This window comes from Papio anubis, chromosome 1, assembly GCF_008728515.1.
Source record: "Papio anubis isolate 15944 chromosome 1, Panubis1.0, whole genome shotgun sequence".
Taxonomy (NCBI): Eukaryota; Metazoa; Chordata; class Mammalia; order Primates; family Cercopithecidae; genus Papio; species Papio anubis.
The window spans coordinates 71165845-71179828 of record NC_044976.1 but is presented as its reverse complement, the minus strand read 5'-3'; the positions used below and the strand labels follow the sequence as shown (position 1 = coordinate 71179828).

Sequence of the window (13984 nt, the reverse complement as noted above, 5' to 3'; positions counted from 1 at the left end):
TTGACAATAATTTTTTATGTGATCTTAGGAGAATATCAAGCTGAAAAATAGTAATTTCATCTTAGATTTCACATGTGAAACATGTAGAGTTAATGTGCATGCATAATTTGTGCATAACATCTTTAATTATGAATATAGAAGTAGAGAATAACTCATACTTCTTTGGGACAATAAATAAAATAATATTTATCAGAAATCTAGCTACTGAAGTATTATTTGAAGGAGTTTTAAAATCATTGTTGGGTGAGAGAAATATATGATCTTTTTGAGTTTTTTTAATAGTCTGCACAAGTACAATTGAAAAAGTAATCATAAGTATTTTGGTATTGCAAGAACTCAGTAGCTGGGCTACCTAATTAAAAATAAAAATCACTTATTTTTTTTTAACCTTTTAATGAAAATTATTTTATCATACAAGAATCAAAGTGTGTTTAATACTTCCTTGGATTTTTAAAGAGGTAATGAGCAGTAAATTCAGCAATTATTCATACATATTACTAAATGTCATTCGTTGAAGAGCAGCAAACTATGAAGGAAAGATATCATCTAATACAGGGAGAGATTTCGGTCCGATTTCAAACTCCATGAGTTCTTATTCTTCAGTGAAATGCTTGAATAATTTTATGCACAGCATTGCAAATAAAGGTAGAAAATTGTTGAAGTCTGTTTGACTTTGGGCTTAATTGAAATGCCTCTTCCACAATCATGTGTGCTAATTCAACCAGCAAACTTGATGTGTTTTTAAATGATACAAAGCTCGATAGTATATCACATTTTGCAAATGATACATCCTGATGTTAAGAAAAATCTGTGTTGCTCTTACCACTCCACTGACTTGAGTTTCTGTAAATCTCTTTTATCTGCACCAATAATTACCATACTTCAGCAAGGCAGTTTTAATTAAATGTCATCCTTTAAAATCAAGAAACACTTACAAGGTCAAGTAGGTCTAGGATAAAACTAAAGTGTGCTCTCAAATCATGGATTACTTGATATTCTGCTATAAAGAAAAATTGTAAATGGGGCATACATAATTCTCCTCATACAATTTTAATGAGATTTTGACCAGTTCAGAATTGTTTTCTCTGTATAATTTTGCAATTGTTCATTGAAGGATAATGCCTTCTTACATTAGAATATGAAAAATACTTCTATGGGAAAGCATTTCATGCAGTAAGTGTTATGTTTTATATATTTTATGAAAATAATTTCATAAGTATAAACACTTTTTGCAAAAAGAACTGAAAGAATTACCCTGTTTACAATTCTTTAGCTGTATTGTAGAAGTTCAAAGATAATGCTGTTAACTTTTTCATTGTATTCATGTGTGTGTATAATTAAATACATAAAGTATATAATATATGCTGTACTATTTCTAAGCCAGTAAGGGATGAACTAGATTATATATTGATTGCAATTGTTTGAGAAAAAAATATTCAGCCTCTAAATACTATCTTTTTATATCATAAACCACACCTCTATTTTGTATACAATTACATTTTTTTAGTATCTACTACATATATACTGAAGAGAAGGCAAAAAGAAGTAAGCAAATAATTATCAAGAATAGTAAAAAAAACTTCATGTAGGACTTGAAGTTTTAAGAAACTGTAATAATAATATTTATTAATTATGTTAATGCAAAAGCAACCTTATATGATAAATGGACAAAGTGAAAAAAAGAAACTAAACCTGCCCCAGATTATGCAACTTGTTAGTGGCAACACTGACATTTGAACCCAATGCTAAAAGGGTTCTAGAGTGTATAATCTTATGTTTTAGGCTCTTCAGCCTCTGATAGGTGAAATTTTACAGTTTGGACGAGAGAGGATTTGAGAGAAAGTCCAATAAAACGGGAATATTGGAGCCAAGACTGAGGAATATAATAGCATTGTGTGTTTGGGCAGACAAAACTTTCTCTTATATGCAGTCGTGTCTAGTTCCCCTGCTTCACCTCAAGTTTTGCATGAAGAAACATGAAGTGCTTATGTGCATACTTTCTCATCTCTCTAACTCTGCATGTGCTATCACATCTATTTGGAAGCCCATCCTAAAGCTTCCAAATGAGAAAGACTCTCCTGTTTCCTTTAAAATTCAACTCAATGACCACCCCAATTTTAAGTCTATCTTCCATTTCTCCTCTGTCCTTTTATAGTCCCCTAGTATAGTATGTTATTGAATTTTACAGTTTTTTACTTATCTTTTTATGTATCAGTAGTGTCTCACACAACTACTAGTATAGGGCAAATAATTAAAATTCTGTTGAAATAAATTGAACTTGCATGTGGATCTTGTGTTTTGATGGTTTTCCTCTCAACCTTTTATGCTATTCCTGATACATATAAGAAATTCAACCTTCTAGTGAATGAATTGATGAGTTAATAGGCTATACAATATTACATACTTGACATGTGCCCATGACTTTGCATCTGCTAGGCCTGAGCTTAAATACTATTTCTGCCATTTAGTTGTCAGGTAATTAGTCCAGATGTTCAGTCTTCTTGAACCTTCATTTCTTCATCTATAGACCTGGGAATATGTACTCAGGAGGCCAAGATTGGAGGATCATTTGAGTCCAGTAATTCAAGGCCAGCCTGAACAACATGGCAAGATCCTACCTACTACAACAACAAACAAACAAGCAAACAAAAGAAAAGCAAACATAAAAACTACACACTACCTTCCCATGAGATGACCACCAATACAGAGTGAAATAATATATATAACAAGATCAGACTAACTCAAAGGATAGTCAATGTTCTATTGAACAATGTTCTACTGAACATGGTAGTTATTGTAATTGGTGTTAATGTTCTTGTTATTATCATAAATATTCTTATTTTTATTCCTTAAATATATTTCAACCTGACCCTTCAACAATATTTTAAATAGGATATTGAATTAGAACATTTATAAACTAATGAATACAGATAAAATAGGAGATGTAGAGTTGCAAGTTTTGAGTGCTTCAAAGGGAAAAAAAAAAAAAGACATTTTGAAAAACATAAAATTTTTAAAGGGAAGTGCAGAAAATTATATGTTGACCAAATTTTGACAAGTTTCATATGGCTACCAGGCTGCCTATTGATATTCATTTTATAGAGACTACTGAATTGTTCCACAGTTCTGGAAAAAAGCCATTGAAATTGCCATATAATTATGAATACTGCCTTTGAGATACTGGGGGACTTCCTAAAGAGACATAAAATAGGGGACTAAAATCATTGAACCATTTACAGACTGAACATGAGTTATATTAGTGCAAAGTAAGGCATTCTTATAAATGTTAAAGACTTTAAAACAGTTTTAATAATATCTCAAGGTTGCTCATATCTATTCTAGCCATGTAAAACTCCAAATTCAGGACTTTCTTAAGTCAAAGCAATCAATAATATGCTTTAGTTAATCACAGGTGAACTACTAAATAATGTTACCAGAACTGAAAATCAATTCAAATTCAACCTTTTGTGAAACTTCAACACAATTCAGGTCAATGTTTTGGGCTACTTCTCTAGTTGCATTTAGTATCATTTGTTCAGGGATATCTTATAGTACGTTAAAGGTCTGTTTCCCAAAGTGCAAAACTTGCATTGCTTTAATAAACTCAGCCAATTCTCATTTTGGAAAACAAATATTTGGTAAAATCAAAGTGTTTTGTACATCGGCTTTAATAAAAATTGTGCATTGTTGATTATATTTGCACATTCAAAAATAGCATTGCTCATGCTCAAAACATTCAAATTCACAAAGCAAAGTAAAACTGCATATTCATTTTCTTGACTTTTACAATTAGATATATTTTAAAATATTGATAACTACGCATAAGGACATTTTTGCAAACTCATTTAAAATCCACAAATATACTTGAATTTGATTCAGCATCTGATCATATTTGACTCAAATATGACTGAATTTTTTTTACATTTGGAATTTTTATATCTAAGGAGTATTTTTATTACGTTTTCTTTGGTAAGAAACTCTTCCCTTCTTGTTTAGAGAACACAGGTAGTGATTTTCTTAATCATATGTCTGAAATCTCTGCTGTATATTTTCCCAGTTTTTCTCCAAAAACTACTTTGCCACTGTATAGTATGTATTTTTAATAAATAAATTATTATTAAAAAATTCTACTATTGGCTGTTTGATTCACTAATTCATTTATTCATTCCAACCTCTATTAAGATTTTACAATGTGCAAATCAGATTTTCCACTCATTAGGAATATATTATTTTTACAAAGAACAATTGCTTTGTAAATATTAATATGGCAGGGATTTATTGTATAAGAACTGCGTTAAAAAGTATAGTGAAGTCCTGGTGCGGTGGCTTATGCCTGTAATCCCAGCACTTTGGGAGGCCGAGGCGCACGAATCACGAGGTCAAGAGATCGAGACCATCCTGGCTAACACGGTGAAACCCCGTCTCTGCTAAAAATACAAAAAATTAGCTGGGCGAGGTGGTGGACGCCTGTAGTCCCAGCTACTTGGGAGGCTGAGGCAGGAGAATGGTGTGAACCCAGGAGGGGGAGTTTGCAGTGAGTCGAGATTGCGCCACTGCACTCCAGCCTGGGCGACAGAGCGAGACTCTGTCTCAACAACAACAACAAAAACAAACAAACAAAAACCCTAGAAATTCTTGGAAGAAATAATTTTAGTCACAAGAGCTACAATTTCATAAAAACAGAGCCCAAAAGATAACTGTGGTACCACAGATAGAGCCGGAGGGATGGAACTCTAGACAGTAGGAACGACATCACGACATCAGCCAAAGCGGAGATCTAGGAGAATGCAAAGCACATTTGAGGAACATTATAAAGACAAGAGTCTTCACTCATGGGAGAAGTGTGAGACTAATGCTCAAGATGATTATTAACAATGTTTAGCAATAAAGCACATTTTAATTGAGGTATGTACATTGTTTTTTAGACATACTAATGCACACAGTAAACTACAGTATAGTGTAAACATAACTTTTATATGCTCTAGGAAATCACAAAATTTCTGACTCATTTTTTTTGTGATATTCATTTTACAGTAGTGATGTGGATCCAGATCTGCAATATCACTGAGGAATTCCTGTAGTGAATTTCATAGTTTTATGAGCAGGAATATGATAAAATAATAATTAGTTTAGAGAAAGGAAATCTGGAAGTGGTATGGACAAGGGACAATGGGTCAGTGGAGGAGGATTCTAGGAGCCTTGCCTGCCATCTTCCTGGCTCCTATACAGAAATGAATTGATATAGTACATGTACAACCAAGGACCTGGCCAGTTTTGGGGGTTGACAGCAGTCAGAATAAAAATGAAAAAAGATAATGACAGAGATAGTGAATAGAATACATCAGAATGACTTAGACATTGAAAGAATTTAAACAAGTAAAATAGTCAAGGCCAGGGAAATCTCTGCTAAAAATTGCTTAAGAAATACAAACAAATAATGTTGCCTTTCTGAAAAGTATTTTTTCTATTCAAGTTTTTTTGGATATAGACCTGATGCAGGCATAGAGAATGAAACTAAATATATAACTTGTTTATTCTTTTTTTTGCCTTCATATATTGTGGATTGAAACTGGTCACAAATTATTTATACTCAACCCCTTGTGATACAGCCTATTTTTCCTTGCCTTGAATCTGGGTTGACTTAGGACTATTTTGATCAATGGAGTATGACCAAAGTAAAGCTATACAGATCTAGACCTAAAATTCAAAGAGACTGGTAGCCTTTGCTGTGGTTTCTTGGATCCCTGAGCCATCCTATAAAAAGTTCAACTAGCCTACTGGAGAGGCCTTGAGTCTACATGGAGATGGAAGGAGCCCAGTTTAGCCCAATCCAGTTATCAGATGAATATCATTAACTGGATCATAAGAATCACCCAGCTGAGTTTTGTGTAAATTCCTGACCAACAGAATTGCAGTTGTTGCTTTAAGCCACTAAGTGTTGTAGAAATTGTTACACAGAAACAGATGCCTGGAATAATCTACTTCCCAATATTTCTTATATAAGAGATTATCCTACACTTCCATAACTTCATGAAGAATGAGTTCATGGATTCATTTATTGAACAATAAATATTAGTATGTACTGAGACACTGTATATGAAGCATTGTAATAGATGCTCAGAAGATGCAAATGAAAAAGATACAGCCTCTGCTCTCTAGAGGTCACAATCCTGTACAAAAGTAAGAGAGATTAATAAAATAAACAATCCTGTACAAAAGTAAAAGAGATTAATAAAGTGAACCAATAGGATACTTTTTACTATATCAGAAGTTTTCAGGGATTAGCCGTGTGTAAAGGGGAAATAGGAGAAATGTAAGAAAAATTAAAAGGAAGAAAAATAAATTGACCTAGTGATTTGTAAAAAGCTCATTGTTTAAATAAGCATGCACATCATAAATAAGACTTTCAAAAGGAAACTTCCATATACATTTAAGGTCATAAGCAAATGAAAATTTTCAGTCCTGTAGATAAAAGAAAACAATAATTTAGAATTTAAAGTATGATAATCTTCCACAAATTCTGGTGGTCACCCAATATCACTTTGGATATTTCATTTATTGGTTTTATATCAATTATTCTAGAAGAAAGACTTTTTCATGTTGAGAGAATCTTTATTCTTAGTTTAATTTTTTGATGACCAAAAGGAAGAAAATGTTTGCTATACATGTAATGGCTATCTTACACAATTTGGTACTAATAGTCTTCCTTCTTCATGTTATGTTTTGGAGCAGCAGACAGGTGGTGAAATAAGCCTTCTGCTTTATTTTTGATTTCTTACTAAATCTAAATCTCCTCATTAATATTCTTTGTTTGCTTATTAGTCAACCATAGTTCCTTCCTACATGTTGGCAGAGTTTCTATTAGCATTCACCTCAGTTTTCCTTCTCCATTTTGCTTATTTTCCAAAAGATGGTCCCATTTCCATGCTCAGTTCTTCCCCAGTAGAGAGACCAATTATGCCAGTTCTGAAAAACTAAAGCACCAAGACCCTGACAAGGGGCTTATGTTTGAGTAGACTTCCTAAGATAATTGGTCTTTGGGCACAAATGGCCAGTAGCTGCCATTTAGACCCCATCTCTTTTTTCTGACCTTCTTCACTGTTTATCTAACCAAGATATAGCCAATGCTGAGTAACAGATATTACAGTTTACTTAAGACCACTTCCCTCCTGCCAAGACTCACAAGGCAAGGGTATCAGGAAATGAGGCCTGTTGGGAGGGAATTAGGTCATAAGGGTACAGCCCTCAAGAATGCGATTAGTACTCTTATAAAAGAGATCCCAGAGAGTTGCCTGTCCTTTCCACAGGCTGTGAGGATGCAGCAAAAAGATTGCCTTCTAGGAATTAGGAAACAGTCCCTCACCAGATACCACACCTATCAGTGCCTTGATCTTGGACTTCTCAGCCCCTAGAACTGTTAGAAATAGATTTCTGTTGTTTATAAACCACTTAGTCTATGATATTTTATTATAGCCAACTTAATGAACTAAGACATCATAACACTGTGTAGGCAAGTAGATGGGCAGGGAACAGCTATATGGACAAATGAGAAAGCACACAAGAGCTCTAATCACATGTCCAAGCATATTTGTCTTTGCTTAACCAAATTTATGTCACAATTGGCTAGCTTAAATAAACTTGAAAATGCAATAAAAAGGACAAAAAAGACCTTCTTTCAGAAACTGGGCACTAAGCCCCCCCTTTTTATGAGGTATATATTGTTATCAAGCAGTAAGATACATTTCTCCCACTTTTGTCACCAGTTTTTTTTTCTTTATATTCAGATATCCTATCATTAAATTATGACTGACTACCTCACAGTAAAACAGTAAGTACCATATTTGCCTCTTGGATTTTATTTAGTTCAAATGTACTGTTCTTTCTAGGTTTTGTTCAAAGTGAATGTCAGAGTTAAGTGTAACTTTTAGTTTTGATCTACATTACTAAAGTTTTATAATGCTTTCTTTTCCATCCTGTGTTGAATCTCAAGATTGTGTTAAGTAGAGAAGCCCCATAAAAGCACCCTGTAAGTAAAATGGAAAATAAGATAAAATAACAAAAATACAGAAGTTTGACTTGCACTTACCACTAGTAAGGTAAGCAAATAACTGCATCAACCCCTAAGCCATTCAGTTATATTTTTTGCCCTAAATGGCTTCTAGCAGTGAAATCAACATTTCAAGCATAGTTTTCAGCAGTACTGTCAGACATTTCTCAGGGTCTGAACCCTACACCATGGATGGAAGGTAAGTCTGGTAGGAAACTTCTTTTCTTTCTTTCTGCTAATGAAGGCATTTCCAAGCAAAGATTTAACATGATTTTCTAGATGGTAAAATTCTAATGTGTTTCTCTGCTTTTCAATTAAGGTAGTAATTTGGCAGTCACAAAGTAATCTTGGCCATGTATCTAAAAACATAAAACCAAAACACTTGTAGCTGCCAGGTGTCTAATTTTCTGCTTGTCACACTCATGTGTATGAACTGAGAAGTCAGGCTGTTTGGTACAACCTCTGAGAGCCCAGTTCGTACGTCAGCTAAAATAAAATTTTACATGGCCCACTCAGCCTTCTGAACTTCTAGCTGCTGTCATATTATATTAATAAAAAAAAAAAAAGGACACTTACCCAGAAGGATATAAACTTTCTCAACTTTTCACTGGGGAATGCAAATCATTTGAAAGTAGAGCTTTCCTTATAGGTTTTATCTGTCAATTAATGGTTCAGGTGACTAGTGTAATAATGATTTCATATAATCATTCCTATAACAATTAATAAAATGTGCTTGTTTTTCCACCAATTCAGTTAGTAATTTGACTAAATCCCTAGCTGAATAGATCAAAATAGTGACAATACTGTGTGTAAATAGCCAGCATGCTCTCTGTCGTCTCTGAAGGGAAATGATTTGATTTAAAGGGCACACTGTCTGCCTCCCATTCCAACCTAACAGGCACACTGACAAAACAGCTGGCAGAAACTAAGGCCAGGTCCTCTGCTGGGAATTCTATATATGTTATCTTGTTAAATGCTCATTATAATCCTGTGAAGTAATGTTAAAGGAAAACAAATATTTATGACACTTGTTAAAGAGGATACAGAGGACTTTTATCTCAGTAGATATGGGGACCACTGCAATAGAGTCTTTAGGTAGAGGAGACAGATTGGGATCAATTTGTACTCCAACAAGAACAAGTGGGGATTTACAGGTAAGGAGGAGGTTTGGGGGGATCACAGGATGAATATTTACTAAGAGAAAATGTCAGAGGTAAGGGAGAGTCTTGCTAGGCCAACTGAACAGAATTCTTGCTGAAGGGAAGCCAGCGTGAGAAGATACTGAGTCTGGACGATGAGGAATTTGATCAAGTATAGAAGGTGGTCAGATACAAAGAAAGGGGAATTTTTTTTTTTCTAACTTGACTAAGTAGGATTCTTGCTCAAATTGAATTCTACAAGGACAGTAATGAAAGACCAAGGTCAGGTCTAGTCCAACAGAGGGTTCAAATAAGCTAAAGTTAGGTCAAAGGCTGTGCTCATGCCTATAATCCCAGCACTTTGGGAGGCCAAGGTCGGCGAATCCCTTGAGGAGGCCTTGAGTTTGAGATCCAGGTCTACAAAAAGTTTAAAAATTAGCTGGGCATGGCGGCACACACTTATAGTCCTAGCTACTCAGGAGACTGACGTGAGATTGCTTGAGCCCAGGAGTTTGAGGTTACAGTGAACTGTGATCTCACCACTGCACTGTAGCCTGGGCAATAGAGCAAGACTCAGTCTCTAAAAACAATTTTTTAAAAAAAAGTTAGCTCAAGGAGAGACAATCTTTGTCAGCAGATATTTTAAAATTTAATAACATAGAAAAGGAACGTGATGCTCTTTAAAATAGCGTGTTTACAACTATTAATTGATTTAATTCAATTTCCAAGCCTCTTTTCTTCAGCATTATCATGATTTGTTAACCTGCGAATAGGATGAAGCTTTCATATTATTTAAAGAAGAATGCTGAAAGTTTCCAACAAAAAAGAGATATAAAATATAAAAATCACTAAGCAAACAATTCATTTTGAGTAAGTAATTTTAAAATCGAGCAAATGATAATCCCAAGGCCATAAAAGTACAAGGATATTTTATTCATCAGGCAAGAGGAAAGTAAGCAAATCAAAAAGTAGCTGCTTATTATCACATCAATTCTACTAAAAGTTTGAGCAGACCCTGATTTACTAACATTTGCAGAGCTCTGAACAAAGAAGGACAAATCAGATTAATAATTAATTCACATTTGACAAAAATCATTAGGCTGCGGAGCTGTTCCTATGAATTGCAGATCCCATCTGACATTCACCATATTATTGCTCATACCAATGTAGATATGGGTAAATTAGCTGTGAGTTGCTGAAAACAGGTTAGCTGAAATAAAGATCAATGCTGTTATTATAAAGACAAAACTAGCACACAAAAATGCTTTCCTCCCACTGTCTAACATCATCCATATTGATGTTTTCTGTCAATACATAATAATACACTGTCACACTTGATGGGACAGGAGGAACAGATTACATAGAAATTGCACTGGAATATGTTTTTATACATTGTTTCTCTGGAACAGTATAATCAAAATGATTATTGATTCAGGAACTTTGACTGCTTGTCCCAACATGATGCATGAGATATGGCAGGAGAAGTTACATATTTTTATTCATTTTACAGTTGTGTTTAAAAGTGTTGGTTTAAAGAAAAAAAAAATTATAACTTACTCTTTACTTTCTTCCCTTGCTTCCATTTGCACAGGGCAAAACCCATGGAGTGGTTCATGATTTTTCATGCTGTCTCTGCAAATACGTTTATCTCCGCAATCGTTCCAAATGAGCTTTTCTTCACCAATTTTTTTACCACCTTAGATAGTGTTGCTATCATTTTTCACCGGCTTCCAGGCTGCTGTAGTATTCTCCTTCCTCGTTTTCATGTGGTCCAAGTGGAGTCAGTTGATATTACTCTTCTGATCAAAATTTGCTGTGGTATCCTATCACTGAATAAAACCAAGGTCTCCTTAAGACTCACAGTTGCTCCTAAAGCTCAATGCTTCCTTACCCCTTGGATCTCTCATCACCCAATCTGCCCTGTTCTCTTTCTGACCCCATCTCCTGCTGCTCTCCCTGATTCCTGGCACTGCTCAACAGCCATAGAGTCCAATTTGTTATTGTCAGAACCTGCAGGAGACACATCGACTTTCAACCTTTTTATTTGTACCTTCCACTACTTAAATGAGTCACTTTCTCAGTGAGTCTTTCTTTCATACCACCCTATTCATAACTGCACCTTAATTCCTTTTTTCTCTTTTGTGCTATGTAATTCCTTTGAAATTATCATTAAAAAGTATACTGCACAGTTTACATATATTTTCTTCTTCATGAATCATTTAAATATAAGCTTTATCAAGGCACTGATTTTTTGTGGATGTAGTGTTGACAGTATTTTTTTTTTTTTCACTATTGGTATCTGGAATAGTTCTTTCACTCGGCATCTGGAATAGTTCTTGGCACATGGTAGGTTTCCAATAAAATATTTCCTCAGCGAATAAATGAATTATTCAATCAAGGAAAACACACTTCAGAGTCCTAATAATTTAAAATACTAAATATCTTCCAAAAGTAGGGGTTTATAGACAAAAATTCTAATTTTTATTTTATCAAAGCAGTAAATTCCATTTTGTATTAGCCATTAAACAAATAACTAATATTTTTTCATTTATCAAAGCAGATCGCTGTTAATAGACCTCGCTGAAATAGTTAAGGGCTTCATTATTCTGAAATGTTTATGCACAGATTTCTTCACCATTTAATATAACTGAATGGAAATATAAAGGGTCTAAAACTTACTGCTAAAAGTCTGAGAGCTATATCCAATTGAAAGTCAATGTGAAGGCCAGGTGCGGTGGCTTACGCCTGTAATCTCAACACTTTGGAAGGCCGAGGCGTGTGGATCACAAGGTCAGGAGATCAAGACCATCCTGGCTACCATGGTGAAACCCCGTCTCTACGAAAAATACAAAAAATTAGCCGGGCACGGTGGCGGGCGCCTGTAGTCCCAGCTACTCAGGAGGCTGAGGCAGGAGAATGGCGTGAACCCGGTAGGCGGAGCTTGCAGTGAGCCGAGATCGCGCCACTGCACTCCAGCCTGGGCGGCAGAGCGAGACTCCGTCTGAAAGAAAGAAAGAGAGAGAGAGAGAGAGGAAGGAAGGAAGAAAGGAAGGAAGGAGGGAAGGGAAGGAAGAAAGAAAGAAAGGAAGGAGGGAAGGAAGAAAAGAAATCAATGTGAAATACAGAGAAAACATTTTTAACATTACATGGGTAAACATTTGGAATAATTCAAGGTATACACAGATCTTTAGAAGCAAGTCTATCAGTAAGATGAAGTAGCCCTGGTCTTAATCCATTTGTCTGATTTATAGAAGACAACACCTCTCCAATTTAGATTGCTTCGTTCGTCCCCAAAGATATGCTTTAGGAGTAGTCTGGCATTATGACTCCCAGATGACTTAACAATAATAATTATTTTTTTAGAGGTGAAAAAGATTATAGAGTTAGTCGAGTCAAAATCAATCAAAATACAAGTAGAGGAAAACAGGCCGAAAATCTTGTGCTCAGGATCAAAGAGATCATTAATGGATGACCCAGAATAAAAGCCATGTCATCTGATTTGAGTCTCTCTGGTTAGATTATACTTGTATATTAGTATTAACTATATTATTTTATTCAATATAATACAAACATGAGAAAATGGGATATAAGACTTTTTGTTCTTTTAAAAATAAGTACCTCAGCCTATAATCCCAGCACTTCGGGAGGCTGAGGCAGACGGATCACAAGGTCAAGAGATCGAGACCATCCTGGCCACCATAGTGAAACTCTGTCTCTACTAAAAACACAAAAATTAGCTGGGTGTGGTGGCTCGCGCCTGTAGTTTCAGCTACTCGGGAGGCTGAGGCAGGAGAATTGCTTGAACCCGGGTGGTGGAGGTTGTAGTGAGCCGAGATTGTGCCACTGTGCTCCAGGCTGGTGACAGAGCTAGACTCCGTCTCAAAAAAAACCAAAAATAAATTTAAAAAAAAAACCAAGTACCTTAGATTACAAAATAAATAGTTGTACATTGCTACAATTTTAGAAATTGGAAAAGCACAAATAATAGATTTACCTACAGCCCCACAACCCATGTTTAATATACTCTTCTCATTTAATATATTTAACATTCTTTATTTTATCCATTGAGATGACACATAGTATTTGTTCATCCTTTCAATTTAATAATGTATTTTAAATTGTATATTGTAAGTTGTTTTCTATTATAATTTTATAGTATCACACACAAAAAAATCGTGTGATATACCTTTCATGTTTTCAATATGTATTCTCATTTTTGAAGGTATTTTGAATCCAAACTTACAGTGATTCAAATAAATCACTAGAATTGGAAGCATTACCACGTTTTCTCCACATGAAAAACTACATAGAAGTTACCTTCTCCACATAGAAGTTACCTGACAAAATGTTCATTGAATAAATCAATAGTTGTTGCTTCACTGAATGAGGATTCATTACAATTACATTATTGCAGACTTTAATTAGCTAATAGAATTAATGATCTAAATATGTAAATAAAGACATACAATTGAAGTTAATTGTCAACTGGATGTTCTTCGTTTTTATACTAATTTATATTTAATGATGGAGATCATAATGTTTGGGCACATTTTCTTTTATTAGTTCTTCAATTTTGTCTTTCTCATATGGCAGAATGGGTTTTTTGCAAGTTACTTTCTTAATGACTTCCAACTAATTCCTTAACAATAGCTATATTTAAGTGATTGAAATATGAAATGAGCATGTTGAAGCATAGCCACTTGTTTCACTGCAGATGTTTTAAGAGTTCCAATCATAGATAATTACTATAATTAATGGAATTTTTTTGATGCAACAATGACTTTTTTTCACAGTTTTT

At 34.5% G+C, this 13984-nt stretch overlaps 1 long non-coding RNA gene across 1 annotated transcript; it reads right to left on the bottom strand.

Annotated features, from left to right (window-relative positions):
• Positions 1–9705: 9705 nt before the first annotated feature.
• On the bottom strand, positions 9706–11983 carry LOC110742572. The gene is made up of 3 exons (XR_002520383.2): positions 11866–11983; positions 10744–11015; positions 9706–10396 (listed from the first exon to the last, which is right to left on the bottom strand). It is a non-coding gene; the product is annotated as an uncharacterized LOC110742572 (long non-coding RNA).
• Between the last annotated feature and the right edge of the window lie 2001 nt (positions 11984–13984).